The sequence below is a fragment of the Pimephales promelas genome, chromosome 22 (assembly GCF_988280905.1).
Source record: "Pimephales promelas chromosome 22, fPimPro1.hap1.1, whole genome shotgun sequence".
Taxonomy (NCBI): domain Eukaryota; kingdom Metazoa; phylum Chordata; class Actinopteri; order Cypriniformes; family Leuciscidae; genus Pimephales; species Pimephales promelas.
The window spans coordinates 18,136,537-18,158,140 of record NC_142790.1 but is presented as its reverse complement, the minus strand read 5'-3'; the positions used below and the strand labels follow the sequence as shown (position 1 = coordinate 18,158,140).

At 36.0% G+C, this 21,604-nt stretch overlaps 1 protein-coding gene across 1 annotated transcript in view; it reads left to right on the top strand.

Annotated features, from left to right (window-relative positions):
- Positions 1–21,604, top strand: part of cntnap2a (contactin associated protein 2a) — a 349,787-nt gene that overhangs the window by 944 nt on the left and 327,239 nt on the right. The gene's annotated exons all lie outside the window — the stretch shown is intronic.

Sequence of the window (21,604 nt, the reverse complement as noted above, 5' to 3'; positions counted from 1 at the left end):
ATTTATGAATGGCTTTTATGTGTTTATCAAACTTACATACATTTTTAAATAAATAAATAAGTGTATTTAATCAATACAAATATTTTATTGCCATCCCCCAATCACCCAATTTTATTGTAAATCCATTTAAAAATTTTTTAAGTAAACACTGGAACAATCTACAATAATTAATTATTTTAAAAAATGCATGCATAAAACATAGGGAAACAACTCTGAAAACAAAAGTGTGTTATTCACAATTATTTTTGTGTTAACCTAATGAATGTGAAATGTACCACTGGGGGTTCCTATAGATTGAGAAGTTTTACATGAAATTGCTTTGGTCACATGTATAAACTCTTCTGTGGATTTTATGCATCAAACTAAACAAGAGAACCTGCTGATTCCGATGATATCAATTTTGTCTTACCATCCATAAACATGATAACAAATCAAATCCGATGGGTGCTCATTGAAAAAAAAAAAAAAAAAAAAAAAAAAAACGATGTTACAATAGAACACTCCAAGCTTTTCCCATTACAATAGGACTTCTGATGTGCAAATGCATCACATGCCACATCTGAACACACTGGCAGTTTATTTTCAGAATGAAGCTTTATGAATCATGTGTTAAGACAGGCTGAAAGTGAGCTGCTGGATTCCCTGCTGAGCTGCCCTTAAAAATGATGCTGTACCTTTACTGTCAACACAACGTCTGTTCAACTCTAACGTTGACTATTGGATGAACAAATCCAAAGTGTTCTGTCATCTGCAGTAGAGTTGTTCTTGTTGCAGTGAAAGTGTAACCTTTTCGAAATAATTTATTGTGATATTTATAAGTACATTTGGTAACACTTTATGTATAATGCATTCTAAAGGTATGCATAATGAACGTTATAATGCATTTTATTTGTTCATAAATTATTGCAACCAAAGTTAAAACGCATTAGATTCCTTGTTACATCTGAAACTGGTTGTTTGTTGTGTGTTTTAATGCATTATACTTTCTAAATGTGTACATGAATACTTATACTTTAACTGCATGGTTACAAAAATTCATGAATTCACCAACACATTTTTAAAAGAAAGAATAAAGTTTTTGCAACACACACAATGTTGGCTGAATTAGCCATGGATTTTAATATAGCCTGAAGCGCCCACCACTTTAATATTACTACATAATTTAATTACTTGGCTAATTGCCTTGCAGAGAGTTAGCACTGCAAAATCAATAGAGTCAAGGAGAAATTGGATCTTAGAAATAATTGGATGGTAGGTCTTATAATATAAAATCCATGTTTGTTCTGCAGCAACACCTAAAGCACTTCATAGTCAACCATTTTTCGACCGTGGGAATTATGAATGACTGATTTCACTGATGCTGATTTATTGCACACACTTGCTACAGACATGCAAGTAAGCTAAAAGGTTTATCGCCCGGACTGACTTCAGGTAGCCAGGAATAATACGATTAACAGCCTGGAATAGTCACTCATTTAATGGACCAAAATTAGAAGCAGCCAAGACTCACTTGAATAAAAGGTGCCAAAACAATGATTAATCAACGAGATCGTTCGTTTTTTGTTTTTGTAATGAATCTTTCCAGCTCTGTGGCTACATGTGGGAGAGAAAATAAGTAGCTGAGATAGTGGATTCTCCCTCTGACAGATGGATGGAGGTTTGAGATAAATTTTGCAAATGTTAATTGAGCTGCAGAGGTTTTTGAAATCTCTTTCTCTCTTTGTTAGCCAAGACCACCGGAGCATTTGATCTAAACATCCATCTCCCTACGAGCTCTCGCAGGTCTGATTAAAAAGACGAGGTAACTGGATTGATTTGGCTTATGTGAGGGACTGCTGCTGAGAATGAAAGTTAGATGGGGCTTTTTCTTGTTCGCTTCAGTTTCACCACAGCAAAAAAGGCAGAATCATTTATAATTAGTCCAGGCGATGAATGACGTGATTAGTGTGATCTCCTTAATCACGCCATGTACACGATCGGCTGGGCTTGCTGTCAGATTTTGTTCTCTCTGTAGCGGCCACACTGAGTCAAAGTGGCAGCTCAATGACCTGATCGGGAGCAAAGTTATCTTAGTGGAATGTGAACATGTCACTGTGGATGAGACTCCTCTGACTGAGATTCATCTCGAGACGCTAATTAAAATTGTGTTAATCAACAATAATATCTTCTTTGTAGATGTGATGTCACCCAAATAACGCCGTACTTCTGTCTGTTAGATGCAGCAATTGCTCAGAACAAAAGTAGTTACTCATAATCAACTAAATGTATTTATTTGACAGATAGAAACAAAAGACTTGCAAAAAGCATAGCAATTAAGACCGAGACAATAAAATGCTAGGAAAACACTGAAACGAAACCCTCTCGTCTGGTTCAGATCTTTAGTTGCACGCCCTGTGGGAAAACTATGCTGCCTCAGATTGCAACGCTTGGTCGCCTGAGTTCAAGCCAATTTGCTTGTCCTTAGAAAACAAGGTTGATGCAGCTATGTTTAAGGCTATAAGGTGAATTTAATGCGAAAGCTGCTTTTTGCATTTGTTTATTTCTTTATAATTGTTATGATGTCTCACTTCTCTATTAAAACTTTTCCCACTTAAAAGCACATGGCAGGCATCTGTGCAGGAAGTCCCTGAACGATTAATTCACTTATTTCTGTTAGTAAATTGGGTATTAAGGGACCCTAAACAACAACTTGAATGCAGTGCCAAGCTGAAATAACAACATTTGTCTTTGGCAGAGGTGCACAGATTCCACAATCCTTCTAATGAACTGCCTTTCTAGTTTCGTATGACTGATATGGAATTGATTTGAAGGAGAAACGCTCTCTAGCAAAGCGGTTTGTCTTGAATTAATCAAGATAGGTTTGTACACAAGGCTAGAAAGTCGAACTGACCTTTTAAAATCCTCTGTTTGTTTTCGTTTTTGACATTAAGCAAATGCATTTTGTGTGGTGATCAAGACCTTTATATATTAGTCTGTATAGCAATCATGTTACAAGAGAATAATCGGACAAGGTATGAGGATGTAGGTCGAGACAGTCTAGATTAAACCCCCAATGGATGTTATTGATTATCCACCACTTTTCGCAAGTTTCTAGTGTATGAATATGTAAATGCCGTGACCTTGTTTATTGGGACTGTTCACATCAACAATTTGAGATATGAAATTGCAACTGTGGTATGAATTGAATAGCTGCCAATGTAAGAATAAACAATACACAAACCAGTAAACAATACACAACAGCAATAATGCACAATACAGTAAGAGATAATACACACATGCAGTATGAATAAGAATAAACAACAGTATGAATATAAGGATGTAGTTCAGGTTAAATGGAATAATGAGTTATGAGGCAAAGTGATTTTTTGCTAACATCACAAATAAAAGAAAATTAGTCACAGTTTTGAAATAGAAAGTCGCAATTGTGAGAAATAAAGTTTCAGTTATGAGAAATAAACTTGCAAATGTGAGAGATAAAGTCACAATTAAAGGCAAATTCATAGACAGATAGTCACGAAATCAATTTTCAGAGAGTCGCAACTGTGAGATAAAACTACAATCGTGAGAAATAGATGCAATTATGAGAAATAAAGTTGAAAATATGAGATTTAAAGTCACAATTACTAGCAACAGGCACAATTAAAGTCACACTTCTGAGATACAAAGTCGCAAACTGTGCAAAATAAAGTTGCAATGATTTAAAGTTGCAGTCAAAATAACAATATCACAGTTAAAACGTTGGTCGGATGGATGAGATATAAATTATATACCTCACAATTTTTTTTTTATAAAAAGTGTTTTTTTTCTATGAGATGCTGTGTTAAAATATAGTGTCACAATTTCCTTTTTCCTTTTTTTTATATATGAGGTGGCCACAGGCTTTCATAGCAGTTTTAATCATGGTATATTTAAGGGTAAAAAAGGGTTCCCTTCACATCAGCGAAAATAGACCCCTCAAATTTTTTTTGATAAGCATTTGACAGATCAAAAACATTTCCTTTGCCAGACCTGAGCTGTGTGTCTGATCGACTTTTCCCCATATGTTACCTCGAATGACACTGACAAACACACACCTATCTTGTTATTCTCTCTTTCCCTCTTGCTCGCTGTCTGACTCTGTCTCTTACATACACACATATGCTATTTTCCTCTCTATCTCGCCCACACACTTCTATAACACACACATATAGAAGTATTCAATCGCGCACACACATGATATCTCTCCCTTTTCTCCAGGCAGTGGAGATGCTGTTATGACTATAGGCTCTAGACACAGGAGTGAGCTTTTCATCTAATAGCACAATGGTTGCTACTCCGAGTGAGCATTTGCTCTGCTCTCTTAAAGCAGGCCAGCAATAAAGCGAAAGTGCTCCCAACTCATAGGCATACCGCTGTGAATATCAGTGTACATCCAGTTTCAAAATCAAAATAGTCAACAACTATTTGAAGCAATCCTGCATCAATGTTTGTGTGTTAGTAAAGATGTAGTGCTATTATTTATATGCTATTAATAATATTTACCTACATTAATTTCCCATGGTTTAAACCCACCCTTATGTATTGATCTTATTCATTTTACATGTTTAATTAAAACAATTAAGTTTCACTGCAGGGGTCAAGGTTTGGCTGGTTAGAGTGGGCAGTTACCCCCTGTCCCCTGCTGGTAGGAGATGTAACCGCACCATTCTGGGAGGCAAAAAAAAAGCATCTTTTATCTGTTTCAATATTCTATTCTAGAGTATGTTTTCATGTATTCTGAATAAACAAACTTTTAGATCCCTGTGGTCTCGACCAACAATTTTTAGAAGCTGCGCAAATGGATGTTCAAAAATATGCAATTATATTGTGTTCTGCATGATTTATTAATAATAAATTACCTTCTTTCGATGCCTTGCAAAAACGTTTCTGAAATGTATCTGTATACTTTACAAGATAGATGATAGATAGAAAGATAGATAGAAAGATAGAAAGATAGATAGATTTTTGTCTGTATTCTATTCAAAATGCAATGGACTTGTCAGAGACTTTTTAAAAACGGAATATATTGCGCTTAACCCATGACACACAAGGGGAAGTAACAAATGAAAAAAAAAAACTGTCATAGATGTTAAAGCAACAGTATTTGGGGGCCCTGAGGCTACAACCAAACAAGCTGATTCTTATGAAAGCCAAATATTATCTAATTGAGATGTGGAGATAATGTTTTGGGGCTGCTCTGAGATTTCTACGGCTTATTAGCTTATGTTGGAAGACAAATATGACCAAATATCTATTGCTCTAAAGACATCAGTGAAGTACATTTATAATTAAACTGTATATCACAGCTGTGAAAAAATACATTTTGACTGCTACATAGAAGGCTCTATATGCTAAAATTGCTAAATTGGGATGCGGGTAAAATCAAGCACATAATGTAGAAATGAGCTGTTCGCAATACATGGGTTTAACGGTCTGCTCTCTAATAATGACCTTGGATTACTATGGTCAGAAATGTTGACGATGGAAATTGGAGCAAATCTCAGGGTGAAAGAGGGATGAGCAAGTGTCCATATGTGTGTATGTGTTTAGGACAAGTAAGCAAGCTTAGAGATTTAGAAACTGTAGCTTCCATAGAAGGGAATTTGTCACGCTGTAGCTGCGTTCACTAAACAAACACACTCCTATACCTTTGGGAAATACCCAGCCTCATTTTCGCATTCATAATCGTAGTGTTCAAGGGGAGATTATCCATATCATTGTGCCAGAGTATCCAGCCAAGACCTGTAGCGGCAAAATCCACAAAATATAAAATTATGTCAAGATAATGACACCTAAAGCTTAAATTAAACAATCTTACTCTGGTTGTGCTTATCATAAGCATATGATTACACATTATTTGCAATATATGATTATACCCATGGTGGTTAATAAACAAACAATAACGTTAAAGTGAAGTAATGAAGTGCTGTTTCCAATCGCACCAATGAATTGTTCACAATAAAAAGGTAGTAATTTAGATTTCATGTATATACCATTCAAAAGTTTGAGGTCAGTAATATTTTTTGAAAGAAATGAATACTTTTGTTCTGCAAGGATAATCAAAAGTGACAGTAAAGACATTTACTATTGTTAACAATTTCTATTTCAAATAAATGGTTTTCTTTTTAAGTTTATGTTCATGAAAAATCCACCCAACAAAATGTAACATGGTTCAAACAAAATATCAAAGCCGCCGCACAACTGTTTTCAACATAGATAATGATAAGAAATGTTTTGTTGTGCCCTAAATCAGCATATTGGAATAATTTCTGAAGGAGTGACACTGAAGACTGGAGTAATGATGCAAAATGTATCACAATGCTTATCACACTGCAATCACAGGGATTCATTTTTTTTATTTGTAATAATATTTCATAATATTACTGTTTTTACTGCATATTGTTTAAATAAAAAAAATAAAATAAAAAAAATATTAAATACATTTTTTTTATTTTTTTTAAATAATAATAAATAAAAAAAAAAATTAAAAAAAATTACAGACCCCAAACTTGTTCATGGAATATATATATATATATATATATATATATATATATATATATATAAATATACACACACACACACACACTAGGGATGTAACAATATATCGTGCCACAATATATTGCAATCTAAAAATGCAACAATACGTATCGTGAATAGTGACAATATGTATCGTGGATAGTTCCCCCTAAATAAAAATTACTGTGTGAGAATTTTTTTACATTTTTTTTTTTTGGAGTTTTAGTGTCAGTACTACATTAAACTACTATGCATAATGTTGATTATAATGTATAATAATGCAATTTGTGGGTCACGATAATACCAAATGTCTTTTGTTACCAGTAAAAAGGGCCAACATTATTTTTAATATATCTAGTCAGTGACAGAGTGCAAGCATATTCATCTGAAAATAAAATAATTCTGTATTTTCACCTGTCCTCACCTCGTTAGTGTTCATTTGTATCTGTATTTGGTTTCCTTCTGTTCAGTTAGTCTTGGTTGGTTCTTGTTTATGTATGGTGTCTATGTTACGAGTTGTTATCACCAGAGTGTTTATCTTCTGCCTGTTTGTACGCTGTGAGTTTATTATTGTAAGTTAAGTTTATTGTTATTGGAAATTTGATTCGTCTTCCTCTGCATACACTATCTGTGACACACACACTGTGTATATAAAGATATATAGATACACACAGTATATGAAGAGTTCAGATGCAAAAGCCTCTAAGTGCCATTTGAAATTTTCTTCTAGAATGATCATTTTTATCAAGCTTGTATATTTAAGTTCAGTGATTTCACTTAAATAGCAATGATAATTACCTATTAATTGTTATTTAAGTAAAATTACTGAACTTAAATATACAAGTTTGATAAAAATCATCATTAAAGAAGAAAATTTCAAATGGCATTTAGAGGTTTTTGCATCTGAACTCTTCATATACACATATATATATTTATTATTTTTTATTATGATTATTATTTTTATTTCATGTTGCTAGTTGAACACTAAATGAGCAAAATTTGAGAAGACTTACCCACTTTTATATTTTGCATATTTTAAAGGCACGTCTAATTGCAGCCAGAAAAATGCCTCTGCTAAGCTTTGACAAAGGTGCACTATGAATAAATAAATAAAAACAATAGTCGGCTAATCTCCTAAATAACTCAGTCAGAGAGAAGAGGGGATTTTAGGAAATCTGCAATGCTTAGTACGCTAGGCAATTGTTCAGAAGATGTTCTGTATCGAACACGGTCATGCGTGGGTGACAAACTTTCAAAGTTTTACATTTGAAGTTTTACAGAATGCTTAAGTGTGCTCTTAGAGAGCAAGACGAGAGATCCAATTGGATCAAAATTGAAATCAAATTTCTTCTTCTAATCACATCTTATTTATAATTGAATTTTTCATCAAAGGCATACTCTGCTTATTCTTTGGGGGCACAACCCATCAGCATGTCATTTTAAAAATGCAGCCTGGATGTATCAAGTACCCAGTCCAATGACAGATATTTAGTCATTTTTGCCCTTCTAAATATTTTATCAGAATGAATTTTTATTGATTGCCCTGCAGAAGTGCTCATAAAATGGAGTCCCTCTGTTCTTCCTCTCTGATCTTCACGTACGCTTTCATGCTCTGCATCTGCTTTTCATTTTGTTCAGCAATACATGTCAAACATCTGACGAACGGCACCAAAGTTCATCTCTTAGTCTACTACTAGTCGATTTATCCTCAGGCTCATGGATTTACCTATGGGACAATTACCAATGCACTATGCCGTGCGGAGTGCTGCTACCCATACGATTCCTTGGTGTAATGCCAGTCTTGGGATATAGAGCGGCTCTTCCAAGTACTCGCTCTGCACAAATCAAAGAGAGACGTGCATAATAAAACAAAAGTGCCTGTATGTTTCGAGACAGTACTGTCATTGCCACTCTGTTGCGGTCCCTAATAAACCTGAAGTGCAGTGGACTGGCTCAGGCGGTCGTGGGGAGAATTCACCCCATATGCTCCTGCAGATTGCATCTCCACGCAGAGGCGCAGGTTCTTGCCTAAGAGGGCTCCTATTTCTCTTTTCTCCCTTGTCTCTTATGTCAGTCTCTGCACTCTTCCGTTCTGCACGCTGAATGTCAATGTGCCTGAGCTGTGGCCGCCTTGGAGGTAAAGCAGGAAATTATCTCCCTGCTATAGATGTCAGCTGCAAATGGTCCTTGCTAGAAGAGAAACAACAGGTTGCATGCAGCCAAGACTGTTGTGATCTTTAAATGTTGCTTGGGTTTTTATGCTAAAATTGTAAGAGTCAGTAAGAAATTAATTTTAAACTTTTATGTCGGAGCCAATAACCTTATGGGCAGCGCTTTGACAAGGATGCAGTACATTGGTCAAAAGTGACAGTTACAAAAATTATATATTTCAAATAAATGTTCTTTCTTTATTTTCTATTCAACAAAGAATCTTGAAAAAACACATGAGCAGAAACTGTCTAACAAAAGCTTATTTGATGTCTATTTTATAGTAAAAAACTTTATAATTTATCCAAAACTAGTCAACGAAATATTGTCTTTTATTTCGTCTGTAACAGTGCGCATCCGTTCATTCACACACACAGACTCCCGATTCATTTGGATATGTTCATGTAAAATAATGTAGTAGAGGGTGAATGAATGGCACTGATGTTGTAGTAACATGCCATTCATTCATTCATTCATTCATTCATTCATTCATTCATTCATTCACTCTCAATTCATATTTCAACAGTATTTGTGCAGTTTACAGACATTATTCAATAACGCGATTAGAACAAAGTACTTAAGAATAAATTACTTACTACATAAGCTGAATCTGTTGCTCCTTGAAATGAAACTACCATCACTTCTGAGGTAACTTTTCCAGGATTATTACGATAGTATTATTACTCACAGCGCAGCAAGACAAGGTAAAGTACAAGATTCTTATTAAACCGGATGTTTTATCCAGCTGATGTGGGTGTTTTCATGGCTTGCCTCAACATTTGCGTTTTAATAGCGCGTGCTCTCTGTGGGTGTGGTCACATTAACACGTAATCAGCTAACTGAAAGGAACAACCCGGTCTCATCCCAAGACGTCATATAACTGACGTTTTGGGACGTCTTTTGACCATATCAATATTCGCCTTTTTAGGGCCCCCTTAAACGTCGGTAGATGAGGTTATGGGATCCTAACTCTACCCCAGACCTAAACCTAACCCTAAACCTAACCCGTCACCTAACTGACGTTAAAGGTAAAGCGTCAGTTGTATGACGGCCCGGGATCGCCATCTACCGACATTTAAGGGGGCCCTAAAAAGGCGAATATTGACGTATGGTCAAAAGACGTCCCAAAACGTCAGTTATATGACTTTTTGGGATGAGACTGTGTTAAAAGGAAATATTCGGACATCTCTCTCTTTTCATACAGATTATAGAGAATGAAGAGAATGTCAGCTTCATAAAGAGAAGTAGCTTGCGTCTCTGTGACTGAGTATTGACTCAGTCACAGAGACACAAGTATTGACTGAGTTAGGCTACAGTTCATTTTTTGGAGCATTTCAGAATGGACTTCACTGACAGAGAGAAGTTAAAACGCACATCATATCTATTTTTCTTTATTTGACAAAAAAAAAAAAAAAATAGTATTATAGTAGGGTATTTTTATAACCAGAGTTTTTCTTCCTGCGTTTAAAAAAAAATCCTGTCCACATGAAAACGCAAAAACACGCAATAAAGCTATGTCAAGAGCATGCCACACCAGCAGGCGGCGATATAACCCTAACTGTAAAGCCACGCTGACTTTGCACTGTCTACACGTCAACACTGTTATCAGCGTTTCATAAAATCCTCACCCTGGCATTGGTTTTCAAAAATGTCCTGATGCTGTGTTTCCGTGCGGACAAACGGCAAACCACGTAAAAAAATTCACGATTATAAAAATGTGGACAAGGCCATGTATATGATTGTTTGTTACATTTTATCAGTTGTGTTTAGTATAGTTATTTCCCTGTCAAACAGACGTGCAATTCACTATTCTAAAGTAATATAGCTGTGAGTATACTATAGCTCTGCATCCAATTAAACAATTGTGTAGACTTTGCAAAACAAACTAGCTTTCAAACTACTTATTCAAATCATGCTTTCGAGGTCTTTCCATTAGCTTTACCAATCATCATGTACCTTTTTCATAGCTACATAAACAGACGGACATGTGGAGGATTTCTAAGGGCTCTACTATCCCTCACTCGAAAGCTCTGAGAGCCACTTATGGCTTTATATCATTATATCATAGCTTGCGAACTAATTTGCTAAGTAAACAGTGCTGCCTTGCTTATCTCTCTTATGGGGGGGAAGCATTTAAAAAAGGCTTCTTGACTTGTTAATACTTGTCCAAGCGAATGCCCTGCTTGGTCAGTGCAGGGTATTTTTAGTGAAGCGGTAGTTGGCGAATAGCATGTGCCAGCCAGAGCCATAATGGGAGATGGAGAGGCTCTTAGTACACTACTAAAGGGCCATGTGTTACTCACAGCCTCACAGAGAGAGCATGTATGTGTGTGTAGGGGGGATGTACTCAACTGTGTACCACTATATCATGGAATAACAGACAGTAGCACCTACTAACCTGTCCAGATGACCGGCTGCACTTAGCGAGCGGTCGATGAAGGCACACAAGCACACTGTTTACAGGTGCAGGCCCTGTCAGACCTAGATAATTAACACCACAACTTAAGATTAGAATAAAGATGCGTAATTTGCATTTAGCAAGCTGTTTAGTGTCCACTGAGCGCTTTGATGATTATTAGCATATTATGCTTAAGAGTGGTGATGTGCTGGTCTAACAGCTTGCTGTTCAGGATCAATGCAGATTTTTCCAAATCCCCAAAAGTTTCCAGCTGAAATTAACATTAGAGGTAGTATACACCAATAACCTTAATTCCTATTCACACAAATTATGATAAAAGGGGCATATTATTGATTAATCAAAGCTTATTTTTGCAAGGTATGTTATAACACAATTCTACAATAGTGCATGATTTGTAAACGGATACATTTTGATGCTGATATTGTAACAGTTGTGTTCTGTTTAGTTTGTTTTCATTGGACTTGTCTACCTATCTTCATGTCACGTGTCATCATCATCATCATCTGTTTCACCGTGTTCTGTCAATCAATGTTCATCTGTGTTTGTATAGTTCCCTTCTGTTAAGTCAGTCTTTGTCCATGAGCAAGACACCTAACCCAAGCTGCTCCCGATGAGCTGGATGGCGCCTTGTATGGTTGACACCGCTGTCGGTGTATGAATGTGTGTATGAATAGGTGAATGTGAGGCAGAATTTAAAGCGCTTTGGTGGCCATTGGGTCTGTGAAAGCACTATATAAATACAGTCCATTTACCATTTGTCCGTTCTCTGCTGTACTTTGTGTGTGTGAATTTTCTTTACCTATTTGAGTTATATCATTACGTTTGCATTGAAATTTCTGACTTTTCACACCGTGACAGAAGAAAGGACCGCCCAAAATGGACTTTAGGGTCAGAATAATCGTCATGGCTCAGGACGGGCAAAACTTTTTTCTTTTGCCCGCATTAGTACTCTGTTCCGAATCGGGAACAGAGTACTAGTCTAGTACTAGATCGGGAACAGAGTACTTTCTTTTGCCCGTACTAGTACTCTATTCCGTATCGGGGCCACATTAAACCATCCCTTTGACCTCCCAGACACCACTGGTCTGAAGCGTTGTCTGGAAAGCGTTGTGCCTCGATCCGGAACACAGCCAGACCCAAGGCTTTTTCACATCATGATATCAGCCTGAGCCTGTTCACGTCATGCCTACCATTTCATTTACGAACAACCCAGTTAATAAAATGTTGCCAAATTCATGTTAATCAGTTTTGGATAAAACTGAATATGCTTTAAAGTTCCACCAACTCAAAGTGTCATGAAACGTAACAAGAATCAGCAATGTAATATTACTTTGCAGAAATGTCGCCACAGGCATGTTTTTTTTTTTCATTGGGCCTGGGTTGCTAAAAATGTTGCAAGGGTTGATGTGTCCTACAGCTCTCATTCAGTCTTTTTAGATCCTCCTCAAACCTGTGCCAAGTCTCTATGCTAATCGCACATCCGGGTTTAACCACACACGGAACCAAGTTTAAGTAGTTCTGCATTATTATTAAAATATATCACTACCTGCTGTAGCAGGAGTCTCAGGGGAATCTCTGCCCCCTCTCTAGCAAACAGCCATAAATTAACACACTTAACTCTGGTACATATTTGGACCCCCCTACGTGGATCTGTCTCAAGCTTGTTAGAAGTTATGTATCGTTGTTCCATTTCGTGGTGGAGCAACAAGATTCAAATAATTATTTATGAATGTCTAGATGTACAGTTTATTCCAGACTTTCATAATTTTCTGTATGATTCTGAGATTGTTATTTTATACTATTAGAAGAGGGCAGGGAGAAGATTAAAAACACCTTTCAAATTCTGCTCCTTTTTGCATGCAGGGAAGAAAGAACAAATGCCTAAAAAAGAAAAAAAATATTGGTATCAAAGACACATTGATTGAAATGTGTGTATGCTGGGTATACCAAAGTTGACCTATTTGCATATAACTATACAAGATATAGGGTAAATACATATAGGGTAAAATGGGGTGGTACTTTTTTTTATATGCACCCAATACTGATATCAGGAAGTACTCACATACCATCTGTTATAGTACATCTACTTAGCACCATGTGAAATGTGTTATAGTCTAAATCTAACTTTTTTGGTTACCGAAATGTTGTAAAAACTCACACCCTGGTTATTATACAATATCATGCACAGATTTAAAGCTGCCCGAAACTCAAGGTGACACTGTGTTTTGTTTTGTTTTTGCACTTGCATGAGTTTTAATAGCCCTTGATTGTATTTCAGGGATTACAGAGAGGTACATTTACTATCAGTTGAAGCTCATGTCTAAAGAGACATACTTGTTTGCATTGGACTTATATTTCGGAGGGTTTAGATTAAACAGTGAGGTCAACTCTGTAATTAATAAATAACTTGAAATGGAAGTAGGTAATACAATTAAAATGCCTGCTTTGAAAAATGGATTTTGGAACACTTAATGTTGTAGGAGAAAATTAATCAAGCCCCATATCCAATTATACAAAGCTCTGACGTTTCAATCAACTTCATGCCTTGGGGCTTCCCCCCTTAATTATGTTTGGTTATAGTGCCTACAGGTAAATCTTAAAAGAATTACTGTAATATGAGCTGCCAGAAGTGCACATATATACAGTCGAAGGTTGTCATCTTGAAAGACTGCAAAGATGTTCGGAGAAATTCAATTTTCTAATTCATTCAAAGTTAATATGCATAATGAACAGACCTTTGGATTAGAAATGGATTTTTTTTAATTACATGTACAACTGTATATATACGGTAGTTTAATATGTTTAGTCATTTTTTTACAGTGTTTTCCTGTGTTTTAACATTACCTACACTCAACATTGTTTGTGTTCCATTGTGAATAAACGGGCATAAATAATTGCATTCATTTATGAGACAGAAACATTTGGTTAAGAGTGTGTACATCTTGAATGTGAAATGTTAATTTAACATGCCACATTGCTTTTTAATTGCTGGAACATAAAGTGCTTCTTATTCATAAAAGTAGGCTAACACAGATTACTAACTGATTCGTTATTAAAGCAACACCAGGGAACTTTTCCTCTGGGGTCGCCCTAAAGGTTGAAAGCGGAATTGTCCATTACCGCAGTTGTAAATAATTTAGCCTAACTGCACTAATCGCACAAGCACGCTCGCTGTTTATCCAGCACCGGCTTTGGAATCAACAATGGCCACAGAAAATTTGAGGAAGTGGTGGGTGAAGTAACGTATGCCATAAAGCAGTCGAATTTTGTAGTTCTTTTTGTGCTCCGGTTACTACCCGAAACCCAAAGTTACACAGTGCAAGTAAAAGCGATACAACCACGTCAGGCTATGGCAGATGTGTCATTTAACCTATTGTAAGTCGATGTACCATCACAAGGCTCTTGGAAATGTATTATGAAGGTTGAAAAACTGCATAGTGTTTAAGAATGTATTGTTATTATAATAACCCAATTTACATTTACAACAGGTGTAATTAATTTTACAGCACAACCCATTCATTTAAAGGGTTAATTCATCCAAAAAGACCTTCGTTCATCTTCGAAACACAGTTTAAGATACGTGTACACATCAGTGGGTTAGTTAAAATGTTTTAAAGCATCGAAAATTCATTTTGGTCCAAAAATATCAAAAGCTACGACTTTATTCAGCATTGTATGGTCTTCCGGTTCTGTTGTCAATCCGCGTTCAGTGACGCTGATGATGTAAGACGCTGCTGATATGTATCTGGTGCGTTCGTGTATTCGGGATTAAATTAAGATGGCTGGGCAAAAAAATGCAAGTCTTCCTCTGTGTCGAAATCCTTAGACATGTTTGCAAAGATTGTTTTGTTTACAGTGTACATTTCCCTCAGACTGAAAATGAAGCTCGGGCACACTGATAACACGTCAGCAGCGTCACTGAACATATCAAAACATGTTAACACTTGACAATACCATTTACTTTAAATATGTATTGTAATACCTCGTTTTGTAGTGGATTTTCCCCCAGTAATAAATGCGAGAAAAACCTCTGATACTGTACGCATTGTACGGAGGCTAAAACAATCATTAGAGATGCAATTTGTTCTGTTGTTTACGTTAAGTTGATTTTGTTTGGCTGATTTGTGGAAGCTGAGTGCGCTAGGTATCCTTGGCCAGCCTCCTACACATGAGGGACTTGTGTGGATCAGCCCTAAAGCTTCTCTTGCTATCCATTATTCATCAGGAAGTCCATGCATTCCATTTGATGCAGTTAGACTGGCTTATGACACTGACATTTTGACATGTTGCTTCATTCAAGAGAATAGGCTAGGCAGCCTGGTTTTGATATGTTTTAGTTTTGAACCACTTAAACATACACAAAGTGCATCCCATCTGGGATAGGTGAATATGAAACTGGCTTGATTATAGCCCAGTTGTAACCGGTTAGTAGAACAGTTTGAGTAGTATGAGCTAGGCAACACTCAGACTAGTCTAATTGATTTTAGAGTAAGTCTGAATGTAGAATCATTTTATTTTAAAGTGATCCCTACTATTATAGCTATGTAATGCAATACGTTTAGAAAGGACTATGAGAATACAATTTTCTATTTCCCATTTGGGTATTCTTCATGTTATGAAAAATGACTGCCGGATGATTATATTCTATGTGCCGGTGTGTACGTGTGAATCAACACAATCCCAAAAGACTTACATTTTTCATAAGCATTTCTTTGTTTTTCTTTTCCCACTAAGCGGTACCCTTGTGTATTGTACCTCAGACAAATCAGCAAGTTACCGAATTTTAACTTCTACAACTAGGTCAGCTTATGACTGCCTTCCACTTGCTCTGAGCAAACATAAAACTATGCATATTTACAGATGATGGTATTTCCTCATTTTTTGTTTCTCTCTCGAGGTGTAGGCCAACAACAATTCTTCTGAATTGTATTTATTTGTGTAGTTGTATGTCTGGCTAGGTGTTTACTAAAATAATTGAAATTCAGTGAGGCAGTTTAAAGGTCCAGTTCTTTGCGATTTCATTTTTCAAACTTTAGTTAGTGTGTAATGTTGCTGTTAGAGCATTAACAATACCTGTAAAATTATAAAGCTCAATGCCTAGCGAGATATTTTATTTAACAGAAGTCCCCTTTCAAAGCCTACAGCAAATGTCCGGTTTGGACTACATCCCACTATTTCCTTTTTTAATGACGTAATTAGAACAGTGTTTTTGGCTAATCTCCGCCCACAGGAATACACAAAAAAGGGGGTTTCATAATTCGTCGACAAACCTATACATTGATGTGAAGCAGTACTAATTTAATGTGCAGACACGAAACAATCAACTTTTAATAAATAAATTATTGTAATGCATTGCAACTATTTCTTTTACACAACATGGCAGCTTGTAAGGTTATATTCATGGTAAAAAAAAATTGAGTTTGTAAGCTTTCGAATGATACCTAATCTATGATGATTAGCTACTAAAATATGTGATATGAAAAAAGGCAATAAAAATAAGAGCGCCAGTCGTGCCGCTAGCAGGACGTGACCGTTAATTAAACCTGTTTTTCTCAAAATTCCATTTCTGAAAATCCAACGCATTCTCATCCTTTAACGTCATATAGAACGCTAGTGACAAAACGGCGCTATACTACGCACATGGCACCCGTTATCGTTAATATAACACGTGCTGTGAGGGCTAAGTTTAGGTGTGGGGTAGGGTGTACGTGTCATATTCACGCTAAAGGATTTATAACGTCTTGGGTTCGCGTGTTATATTAACGATAAAGGGAGCCATGTGCGTAGTATAGCGCCGTTTTTGCATATAGCGTTCTATATGACGTTAAAGGATGAGAACGGGCTGGAAAATCACAGCGATCAGCCGACTTGAGATAACTATAACTTTTTTTTACAGACAAACGATAAAAGAAATAAAAACAGATTTTGAAAGCGCTAGAATCCAACTTTAATATGATCGCAAAACCTGTAATATGTCAAATTTCACCATGTGGTGGGATTTCTCAGATTGCATCACGTATTTATAAAAAGTTATTTGGATGAAAACAAGAACTATACACATATTTCAAAAGAACTATACACAACAAAAAATATTTAATGAAGAGGTGTTATTTACAGTAATTTTTGTATTTCTTTGCAGCAGATGTTTTCAACCTACCAAATGTACACCTATAAAACATACATTACTAATCAAAACTTATCCGATCGGCTTAATTTTTTTAATTCTTGTAGAGAAAGCCACTCTAAAAATTGCTGAGTTGTTTTAACCCAACTTTGGGTCAAATATGGACAAACCCAGCCATTGGGGTAAATTTTTTAATTACATTTTTAACCCAACGTTTGGGTTTGTCCATATTTGACCCCAAGTTGGGTTAAAACAACCCAGCATTTTTAGAGTGTACCAAAACAAAGTTACTGGGTTGTCACTTTTCATCGTTCAGTTTGAGTTCAGTAATGACAGAGGAGAAAGACGTGAGAAAAGCTATTCAGTTGGAAAACTCCAGAATATACAGAATCTAAAGCTGGAGCAAGAACAATGTTTGCTATGTTTTGTTGGTGGCCTTGATGTTGTGGCACTCCTCCCCACGGAGTTCAGGAAAAGTTTGATTTTCCAGCTCACTCCGCTAGTGAAAAAGACGTACAATTAAGTGTATTAAACATGCATTACATTATAGTTTTATTGTACTAAAAACATATTTAAGTACATTTAACAGAGAACCCGCCAAGGAAGTACACGTTTCTCAATGGAGAGAGGCCAGACTTTCTGTACAACTGAAATGTTCAAGAGTCTGGTTGAGCCAGGCTACCCTAATAGCAATTAAACACAGAAAAAGTCAGATTTTCATGATATGTCCTCTTTAATGCTTTTGACAAAACCCTTTGTGCTACTTTTTTCAACACAAAACTTCAAGTCGAAAAAGCGACATTACATGATCCCCCCCAAAAAACAGTCCGTATGTGGTTTGTTTGCAATGATTATCATTAGTCACTAAAAATCTTGCACCTGTCCATAAAAATTAGACCTGACATGTTAGATTTGTGCTATAGTGAAGAGCAAGATTTCAGTTAAAGCACCAGTTATTTAGATTCACACATCTCTCCTACTGTACAGTATGTTTGGAAATCATGTTAGCAGAGTAAATGCCTCATTACTGAGAATTACCGGGCAGTGAATGACCTTGTGGCTCCTTGTAAATAATAGAGGTGTGTGTTTGTGAATCTCTGAAGTGCTGGCAGTGTCCTGCCTTTGCCTCTCCAGCTCTTCAAAGGCGCACGGCTCACTGTGATGTGCTCGGCTGCATCACTCACAGTCCCGTGGAGCACCTTTGTGAACAGTTGCTATGGCACTTGCTCGAACAAGACCTGAGCCCAAATATTTTCAGGTATGATGTGGTGCAAGTCATTAAACCCCCCTCACCTCTCCTTAACACATAAGAAATACAGAAAACACCACATCAATTAAACTGCACACTATTAAACAGGAAGGCAGGCCTGGTTTTCACATTACTCCAGTAGATACTTCTCAAGGTAGCATTATTTTTTTGAGATTCAGTTTTTCACCGATACTGTTGCTCAGGAAAAAAAAAAGTTATAAAGTTACAAAGTTACGTTTTTGTGCTGTATGGTGTAAATTGTCACAATTGAATAGCATTATGGTTGAAATTAGTTAAAATGTAAAAAGATAACATACAAAAGGATCAAACCATTATTTTGCCCAACAAATACATTTTATAAATGGATAACACTTGACAACTTTATTCACAAGACTAGGAATTTTTCATAACTGTCAGTTTAACCAACTTGATTATATACACTATACAAAATGCTGGGTTGTTTTAACCCAATTTTGGGTATAGTATGGACAAACCCAGCCATTAGGTTAAAAATGTAATTTAAAAATGTAACCCAATGGCTGGGTTTGGCCATATTTTACCCAAAATTGGGTTAAAACAACCCAGCATTTTGTATAGTAGTGAACTCTATTGTCTGAATGTATTAAAGTGTTTTGCGTCAAATTAATATGGATACCTGCTTACCTTATGTTTTGTTTTTGACTTTGTTAAATATTCACATTCTTCATGATATCGTTTGCAGTGAAGAGAAGCTTTTTTTTATCACATTGTATTCATTTTCATCAAAAAGTTTTGTTGAATTATTCTGTTCACAATGTTGATAATGCTGCCGGTTTCACAGGTTTTTTTTTTTGTATTTATGTATTTCAACAAATGACAACCCAAATCAAATGTAAAGCATATTGTACAGTTTTCTCCCTGAATGATGATGTAAGTTATATGGCAATTCTAAAGTCAGCATGAATGACCTACAATGGCGACATTATTCACAATCATGACAGAAAATCAAAATACTGCTCTAAACTCACTAGCAGAAAAGCAGTGCGATATAAACAAAAAAGACCAGAATAAGATGGCATGACAGCAGCTTTACATTCTCTAAATCTACCTCCTAGATGGCAGGCAAGTATTTCAGTTCAGAAGAAAAATCTGTAGATTCCTCTTTATAACATAAGGATCACATCCAACATGTTGTGATTTTTTGTTTGCACCTTTCTAAACCGGCACAGTATGGACTTCCCTCCATGTCGTTCATGCCCTCCATTTGAATTTTGCGCGTCATCAGAATCACGTGTCTGCAAACAAGCGATTGTGATGTTTTTTTATTCACCATATAGAAATATGATTATGAAAACTTAGGTTGGAGGACACAACTTACAAAAATTACTTTAAGACAGTTTCTCTGTGGTAGATTTTTTTTTTATAACTATAAACCATCGCTTCCAGCCATTGGTCAAACGTTCAAAGTTCCAAAAGTTCACGTTCAAAGTTGCCAAAAGTTCACGCTTTACATAAACGTAAATATGATGTCAAGTGTGATGTAAGTTGCACGAGAATGGCCACAAGTTTACAATACACTGATGTATGACAGTTTTCCTGAAGTGATTGTTTACAGTTACCAAAAATGAAAAAATATATATTTTCCCACACCTATCGTTTTGCTTCAAAAGACTTTTAATTACCTAGGGTCATATTGATTACCATTTTACATGTTTTTGGAAACATCATCTTTGGAGGTCCTGTACACACTAGCATAAAAGTTCACTGAGATTATTTTTTTTCTACAAAATGTGGTATGTGTTCATCAGAAGAAAGAAAGTCATAGACATCTGAGGCGGCATGAGTGTGAATAAATGAAATGTCTTTTTTGGACTATCCTTTTAAGCTTCTATGAAGGTGAAAATAGCTTGAAACCAGATCACTGCGAGGTACAGCAGTCAGGTGAAGCCGGGATTCGGCAGGCTTACTTTGATGGATAACAGGCACCAAAAGTACCCCGCCTCTTTTTGTTGCTTAGCAGCCGTGTGCTATATTCACCAGTCGTTATCCACACGCTCTCCTTTTTTCATACAGCCCAAATAATAAAGCCATCTATCGTTCGGTGGAGCTGTAGAGCTCCAGAGGTATTTTATGTTAATGAGGCTTGTTAAGGCTGCCACTGTGGTGGCATGTGGCATTATTTTCAATGCTTCATCTAATTCACTGAAATATCACTGAACAGCCTTGCAAAGGCTGTTTGATAGATTGCTTTTTAATGTCATACTTGTTAAACATCTTATTTCTTGCGTTTCAGTTCTATGTTTATGGGTAATTGTCCAGCCTTTGGCTGAGTAAAGGGGTGGGGGTGTTTAAACATGCAGAGCAATCGAGAGCACTGGGTTATTATTACTGTATGCTTTGCTGCCTATGTGTCAGGATGCTATTGTTATTATTAGCTGTATGTGGCTGGAAAATCTGGTAATTTGAGCTAAATTACTTTTCTCAGTCATGCTTCGTAACAATTATTAGTTACCAAATGGGATTGTGATTTCAATAATATATTATAAACAGCCGTGAGACCTTCATTTGTGCATTGATCTGTTTAAACAAGTTATGATTTGATTATTTATAGGATGAGTGTCCACGCTGTCTGCATGTAAACTCAGATTCATATCAAACATTATCACTATGAGATCCGTAAATACGGTATATGGAATAATTTACGGAATATGCATGGTATATGGATTTTTTTCTTTTGAAATAATTATTTCTTTATTCAACAAGGGTGCATTAATGTGGTTAAAGTGACAGGAAAGATATGTATAATTTTACAAAAGACTTCTATTAAACATAAAAATGCTGTTCTTTTGTACAGCAAAAAATGTCACGGTTTCCAGAGAAAATATCAAGCAGCAACTGTTTTCAACATCGATAATAATAAGACATGTTTCTTGAGAAGCAAATCAGCATATTAGAATGATTTTTAAGATATTCAAATAGAAAAACAGATATTTTAAATTACAATAATATTGAATGGTTTTACTGTATTTTTAGTCAAATGCAGTCTTTGGTGAGCATAAGAGACTTTTTCCACAATACATAAACATCTGGT